Here is an 8,107-nt window from a genome sequence, read left to right as displayed (position 1 = left end):
TGCGCTTATAAAAGCGCGGGGAGGCGGCGCGTAGCCTCACTCAGGGAGTGATGGAGCTGCTGGTTAGCCACTGGAGTCTGTGCAGGGCATGGTGGGCTGTGCGGCTTGCTCACAGTGTTGCCTGTTGCTCCTATTTCTATCCGGTGGGGGAGAAACATTTGAGTTTAGGTTGCTGGCCATGACCCTTTGCTCTAGACTAGAGCCAAAGTTCTTATTAGTAAGACGTCAAATACATTTCATTCTCAGAGCGCCGACTTGCGTCGTAAGAAATTCATCATTCAATTTGAGTTTTTGTGCAAGATACTTCATTTGGCGCCAGTCCTCCCAATTCCCTCTTCTCCACCTCTAAAATTAAAAGGGAATTTGGGTGCTGATTATTCAGCCAGATAACATTTTTTGAATTGTGCTTGTGTTTTAAATTAATAGAGTTTATAACATTCCCTGTGGGATCAGTAACAATGATCATGAAGCCACCTGCGGGACATGATTGCATAAAGAGCAGTTCTGAGCAGCCAAACGATTAGAGTAAGGCCTCACTCACATTTACTGGAATCCTATCCATTATGTCCTGCTGATTTTTGTTGATGACAAATCCATATACATGGCAGTGCAGGTGTCTAGCATACATACCATTAGACACAAGTGGGTGCAAAACCCAAGAATGAGTGAGTTCATAATAGGTCTAATCTCCATTTGGTGATGGCAGATATCCATATGTATAGATGTGTATTTATACCTCTTAGACTCTTCAGTAGAATCAGCCCCTGCCCCAGTGGAGCTTACGATTGAAGTTCCTATTACATTCATGCACATTGTGGGAAGCTTTATCAAGAGCCAATTAAAGGAGAAGGAAAGGCTAATAAAGAGTTAATCTCAAGCTACAGGCAAACCTTCAGTTCTTTCAATAGTGCCCTTAAAGGAGACATATCCTATAAAAATTATGAATGTGCCAGGGAATTATACTCCTCTAGATATAGAAGGATTGTGCTTAAAAAGTTGTGTTTCTGACTGATTTATTGAGAAATTCCACAAAAACCCCCACTAGCCCCGCCCATCTGTTCCACTTCCTGCTGGCTGAATTCTCTGGATGAGCTGGGGAGCCGGCGGCTCTCAGTACCCTGCACTGTAGGATAGGAACCAATCAGCAGCTAGGCTGACCTGATAGGGAACTGAAGCCTGTCTGTGCTTGTGTGACTGCAGGGCTGTGATTGGCTCTCCCCCTCCTACTGTGCTTCTGGCAGGGACCGTTAGGACACGCCCACTCTCCATTTCAAACTCTGACAGAGAAGAGATAGGATCTATAGGGAGCTCCAATAAAGGGGCCATTGTTACAGACAGGATTAATGTTTAGCCCAAAGGGAAACCAGCACCGTATATTATTCATAATTGCCTACAAAATTAGGGTTTTCCCATTTATCCAATATGTCTCCTTTAAGTCTCCCCATATTTCTCCTGCTCAGATGATCAGAAGCCTCATAGGAAAAAAAGACGCTGAGCTTTGTAAAGAAAGTTCCCTTAATGCCTCACTCCAGCACCAAGACCAGTGTACATGCGCAGTTAGTAAAACTATGAGGAAGCTTCCTGCTGATTGGCTCAGATCACACATTCCTAAGGGGAGGAGGGAGTTCTTTGCATTCTTGAGGGAGAGGGGAGCAGGAGAGAGCAGAGAGCTGTTTCTTTTGATAGAGAACTCAGTGCTTATGGCTGTATTTACATAGACCTTTCTGATAAAGCTTACTATGTTTTTACCTTTCCTTCTTTAACCCCCCTGTATGTTTTTGGAGTGAGGGAGGAAACCAACATAAGCACTAGGAAAATGTGCAAACTTCTTGCAGATAGGACCCTAACACTGAAAGGCACTGAGTGCTAACCATTATGCCACTGTGCGGCAGGGTAGACATGTACCAAGGGCATAGTTGGGAGGGTACTCAGTCTGGCTTTGCTGTGTTGCCCAATGTATAAATAACCCTCCTGCTTTCACTCAGTTTGCACACTTTGCAGAATGCATCTAACTGTGTCTGCTCTGTATGATGTATGAAGTGCACATCAGTGCCAATGAGCTGAGAAGTCCTAAAGAACTATAAAAAAAGCCATAGCATGAACACATATTTAGTGACCTTTCCAACTCTGCATGTCATTTAAAAAAAAAAATGTGCTTAATCTTTTTTTCATATATTTAGTTATAGCAGTTTTGTTTAAGATCCAGATCCAAAAGTTGTTTAACTTTGCTCAGTTGAGCTTCAGACCTCCTCAGCATTCATCCTCACGTTGCTGTAGGAGTCCTTACGTCAAAAACGTTCGATTCATCCCAAGCCTTATTGATTGGAAGGATGTTGCCAATAGGCCCTCAACCTCCACTTTCAACTTGTTCTTGTGGTGAACACCATTTAATATATTTTATGGCTTTCATAATGAAATATTAAGTCGCAGCCTACAATTAAATGTCAAGGCGTATATTGAACTGATTAGGAAAAGGAGAGCTTATGAAAGGCTGCATCATGCATGCAAATAGTATATTCTGAGATGAGATTTCATTAACCTGACAGCAAAGTTGTACTAGAACAGAGCTAATATATTGTAAATGAGGTACAGACTCTACTTCAAGGTCACTTTGATTAACAGGCAAATATCTTAACAGAACTTCTTTTTCCAACCTTTCCTTTTAAGTCCTACCATTGTGGCACAAAGGAGTTTTTCTGTAATATATGCAGTGCTCCGTCTTTTTTAATTGGTATTGCAGAGGTTTTAAATACTTATAACACTAGAAAAAGAGACAGATTGTCACGTAATGTTATGGCCCTTGGTGCAATTAGACACCCTATAGAATATGTCGCTCTCTAAATAGATATAATAAAACATTTCATGGACAAATAAAGATTTTTGCTACAATATTTTATTTTCTATGCTACTGACAAGTCATATTTACATCTGACTGAGTAATAACAGCCAATCAGATTTCACCTACAGGTATAGACTTCATACATTTACATTTAAACTGCTGCCATTCTTTAAATATTAATACTAAGGTCCCCAAACTTTGCAGAGCTAGTCACCAGGTAACTGCGGTATAGAGTTATGGAAAGTGGGTGGAGCTACCAACAACCAATCAGATACTACCTATAGACTTTCAATGGGGAAATTCAACCTGCTGCCATTCTCACAGTATTAACACCAGGGTCGCTATTGGGGCCTGCTTTTTTAGGTTTATCAAGACACATTCAGGTGACATACTGTAAAGCCAATTTTTATAATCATCAGTAAGCAGGTTAGAATATTTTCTTTCAACCTAGCATTCAGCAATGAACAGGAGAAGAAAGTCATCAAAAATTTTTTTTGGTCCAGCTCCAACACTGACATGGGACAGATGGTGAGTTATTTCCATGGAAACGGGAAAACAGTAAGAGGTGGGATAGGGAAATAAAAAAGATAGTAACGTTACACATGGAGGCTGGGATATTCAGGGCACATGAACTTCCTTTTATGGATGTACAGTTTCTCACAAGTTGGATAAATTAGATATTATATTTATAACATAAAAAAGTTATAATTTTGCATCAATTATTTTATCCAGGAGTGACAAATTCCACAATTTTGTTGACAAATGCCTGTAGAAAAATCCTGCCAAGAGACCAACTGCAAAGCAGCTTTTGGCATTACCCTTCATCACAGTTACCAAAGATGTAAAGGGTGTAAAATATCAAATTGCAAAGTATCTGCAGAAAGATAAAGAAAATTGCTCTTTTTCATTATAATTCACTTGATGATAACTATCCACTCTCCTATGCAAACAATATTAAAAAATACATTTTATAACTAAAGCGCCCAATACAAATAGATTGTTTTAGTTCAGGTGTCAATAAACTAGGCCGGATTTAGGAGACAAACTCGCAGGGTGAGATGGGGAAATGTACAAAGTACAAATAAACAAATGAGTTTATTATACATACTCCCAATCCATAGCTAACAATGATCAATATTTCCTCAGGAGAAAAGCATTAAAGCCATAAAAGAAAATTGGAAAATCCAGTTTAATAATGACACATCTGCCACCTGTTTCTTGTAATGTGAGTTGGTGAAGACATTCTTCTAAGAAATTCTTCTGACAGAACAACAACAAATCTCAGGAGCTACCTGGAAGAAGAAAAAAACTGAAGATGGAACCAGGACAGCCATCGGGGGGCGGGATGGGGGAACAACTTTAGGGGCCCCAGTTGTTATATGTCTACTGGGCCCCATTTGAAAATGTTGGTTAAGATGGCTGCCCTCCATGGAATATCCTTGAACCAATTCATCCATTTCCCAGATAAGTCAAATGTTCTCTTCTTGATAAACATCTGTCTATAAGTACTTTGGGACAAAGGAAAGAAATGCGGAATTCAGAAGAGCACAGTAGGCAGTATGTGAGTGCATCTGATGCTAAATCAGGTGTTTACACTGCATCTGAGAAAGGGAGTGCTTTAGAAGACTGACAAAAATATGACTGTCATTTTTTCTCTTTGATTTGACAAAATTGTATTTGTCTTTTTAAATTAGCTAAATTAATCCAAATAAATATGAATTAAAAAGACTAAATGTATTTTGTGCATATATAATGGCTTTTTCATATACTGACCAATTTTTACAGTGCATTTTCCATTCTTGAATGGAATTGCTTACTGTGAGGAAGGGAGGGTGGGACATTCCTATTGCCTGACCCAAAGCTACCATAATTTAACTAAATGTAACTGTTCCATTTTCCCTCCTCAGTACTCCTCAATGCTCTTCAAGGGAGTTTTTGTAATGCAGTCCTAGGGGCTGATTTACTTACCCACGAACGGGTCGAATGGAGTCCGATTGCGTTTTTTTCGTAATGATCGGTATTTTGCGATTTTTTCGTATGTTTTGCGATTTTTTCGGATTCTTTACGAATTTTTCGTTACCAATACGATTTTTGCGTAAAAACGCGAGTTTTTGTATCCATTACGAAAGTTGCGTAAAAAGTTGCGCATTTTTCGTAGCGTTAAAACTTACGCGAAAAGTTGCGCATTTTTCGCGTAAGTTTTAACGCTACGAAAAATGCGCAACTTTTTACGCAACTTTCGTAATGGATACGAAAAACTCGCGTTTTTACGCAAAAATCGTATTGGTAACGAAAAATTTGTAAAGAATCCGAAAAAATCGCAAAACATATGAAAAAGTCGCAAAATGTTCGTTTTCAAGTCGGAACTTTTCCAATTCGGGTCGGATTCGTGGGTTAGTAAATCAGCCCCCTAGATTCCATAAGAATCTGAGTACATTTCAGATGTTAACCTTCTTGGTGTATTGGCAGGGAATTATGGTCTTCTCCAACCTTTAAACCAACTGTTAGCTCACAGATTTGATGTTATGATATTATATGATATAATATGACCTGTAACCTAGATAAGTTAAGCAAATTGAGCATTAATGTCATGATTACATGATTTGAAACTCATTTAGCACTTATAGGTGAGTATGTTTATACATATTTAGGATAAAAATGTTTTGCTTGTTAAGTCACAAACAATATATAAATGGCCCCACATGGAGTCAGGCCTCAGAATGGGAAAAATCCTTTCTGGCTGTAAGATGGCAAGCAGACCAGCGCCTGTTAAGAGTTAATTTCAGTAATTTTGTATTTTTTCACTTTCTGTAAAGGCATTCAACCCCTTCTTAAAATTATCTAATGCATCTGCCAGTACAAAAGCACTAGGGAGAAAATTCTACAGCTTCCCAGCTCTCAATATAGAAAACCCGTTTTGCATCTTAAAGGAGAAGAAAAGGTTGAATCACTCCGTAATGATTGTATTCACTTACCTGATACCCCTGCTGGTGCTCCTTTTACTTAAAAAAAATGCCCCAGCCCCAGGTACATGCAGGTGAGTGATGCTTTTCTGCTGGCTGCACATGTAGGGTAAAAAGCCAAACTTTAACTAAAAATTTGGCTTTTAGACTGTGCATGGATGGGCCCCAGGATAACAGCTAAAGGATGTGAAGGATGAGGATCACTTCCCTGTATGTACCCCAGGGGTATCAGGTAAGCAATCTTAATCACTGGGGGGTGCCTAACATTTGGTATGCCCCCCCCCCCAGTGATTTTAACTTTCCTTCTCCTTTAAAATGCAACTTCTTCTCTTATCTGAATAGATGCTGTTGTTTGGTCCCCTTTTATATTTATACACAGTTGTCTATCCTCCCCTACGCTCCTGTTTTACAATAATTAAAGCCTTTCCTCATATCTGAGACATTCCTTCTACCTTTATCTGTTTAGTTGCCCTTCTTGGAACTTCTCTTTATAATTACTTTACACTAGAGGCCATTGCTTTCCAAAAGATAAGAATGATCCTCTCTTCCCTTGAAACTATACCTGTTTTAATGCATGGTAATAGCTTGCCGGCCTTTTTAGGATGCCAGTTCCTCGACCCTTAAGCTGGGGATTATAAAAACACATACCTAAATATATTACTTTTGCTACTCTGCATATACAACTTTTCACTTTCAGATAATGGCTTAACCAGTTTGCAAACAAAAGTCAAAGAAAATACTACCACCCCACTATGACTTGAAGTCATTTAATAATTTAAAAATCAGCACCTGCTTTGAGGCCACTTGGAGCAACATCCAAGGGGTTGGGGAGCAACATGTTACTCACGAGCCACTGGTTGGGGATCACTGCTTTAGAGCAATCTCCAGACCTAACCCATTTGCCAAAGTGTCTAAATAAACTGTCTCTTACTGTATATTAAGAACCCACAACAATTTCTGTTTGCCTCTTACTCCTTGGGAATACAAGACCATAAGCACAATTGTTTGTGTCTGTATGCAATCTTAACAATAATAGCGCATTTCAGACTTTATAACATTGTGAACAAATTCTGAAGGACCTTAAGCAAATATTAAAATTACTGAGCTATAACAATGAGTGTCTAGACAGGCCTATCACTTACTGGATAATGGAGAAAGGGAACACTGAGATACTACTTAGTGAGATACAGAGATTTGTTGTGATCAGGTGATTATATAGGACATGGTGTAATACAAAGCAGTGTTATCTCATACAGCAACAATCCTATTTTTCACTGGATGCATGAATTTCTGATAGAAAGGTTAGTCTTGAAGAATAGAAAGGTGACACAAGACATGTTGTGAGAAAACTGACTCTAGTTCCAGTAGTCGTGTAACTCTTGTAAATACATCATTTAGGTTTTTAATATTTAGGTGGATTCCTGTGTGATTTAAAAAATATTAAAATATGGCCAACAGTGGAATGAAACCATGGACCTCATTCCAAACCCAAGGGTATTCATTTAAAATTGGTTCTTTCTTTGCTGCTAAAACTAGATTTTCCTCTAGATGTTGGGACAATATTGGTGGAATTTGCTTCTACTTATATGTAAGAAGTTGGACACTGATGTTGGGGATCAGGCCTGACTCAAATTCACATTCCAATTCATCCCGCAGGTGTTCAGTTGGGTTGAGGTCAGGGTTCTGTGCAGGTCAGTCAAGTTCTTGCACTCCCGCCTCTGCAATTTTGTGTGGACCTAAGTTTGGGCACTGGGTCTGAAATTGGAAAGGACCTTCCCCAAACTGTATGATTACTGGTATTAGTAATGATGGGATTGGCTTTAATAGACAATTTCAATAATTAGAAAGGCGTCCATATACTTTGGTCATATAGTGCATTCATTTATAAAACATAAATTTAAAAAATACTGGCATATATTCACGCAGTACATTAGGATATCCTCTAACAGAAGGGAGAGGCCTACTTACTTAGAAGCAAATATAGAGAGGTTGTACTATTCTCTTTCACTGAAATGGTCCTGGGAGATATGTCATAGTATATAGTTCGGTTGAAATTGTTTTCATATTATGGGTCATTTATGAATGAAAAATGCTATTTCTGATGCAAATCATCATTTTTTACACATAATGCAGTAGTTTCCCCATTAATTCCAGTGTAATTATGACTGTGTTGGGAGATGCATCCTCTCAGCTGAAGTGGGTACAAAGTACTAGCTGCATCTAACATTGTCAGAGTAAAGGTTGCATCACTTCCAGACCACTTGTTCAAACAGTGTTTGTATCTTATTGACTGGGCACAAATCTG

General features: G+C 38.8%; 1 long non-coding RNA gene across 1 annotated transcript; it reads left to right on the top strand.

The window, feature by feature from the left end:
- The first annotated feature begins 52 nt into the window (after positions 1-52).
- Positions 53-4,567, top strand: LOC105947903. The gene is made up of 3 exons (XR_001171321.3): positions 53-525; positions 3,291-3,367; positions 3,986-4,567. It is a non-coding gene; the product is annotated as an uncharacterized LOC105947903 (long non-coding RNA).
- The last annotated feature ends 3,540 nt before the right edge of the window (positions 4,568-8,107 follow it).

This window comes from Xenopus tropicalis, chromosome 7 (genome assembly GCF_000004195.4).
Source record: "Xenopus tropicalis strain Nigerian chromosome 7, UCB_Xtro_10.0, whole genome shotgun sequence".
NCBI lineage: Eukaryota > Metazoa > Chordata > Amphibia > Anura > Pipidae > Xenopus > Xenopus tropicalis.
Note: the sequence above shows the minus strand (reverse complement) of the source record. Positions and strands in the feature narration are given on the sequence as shown.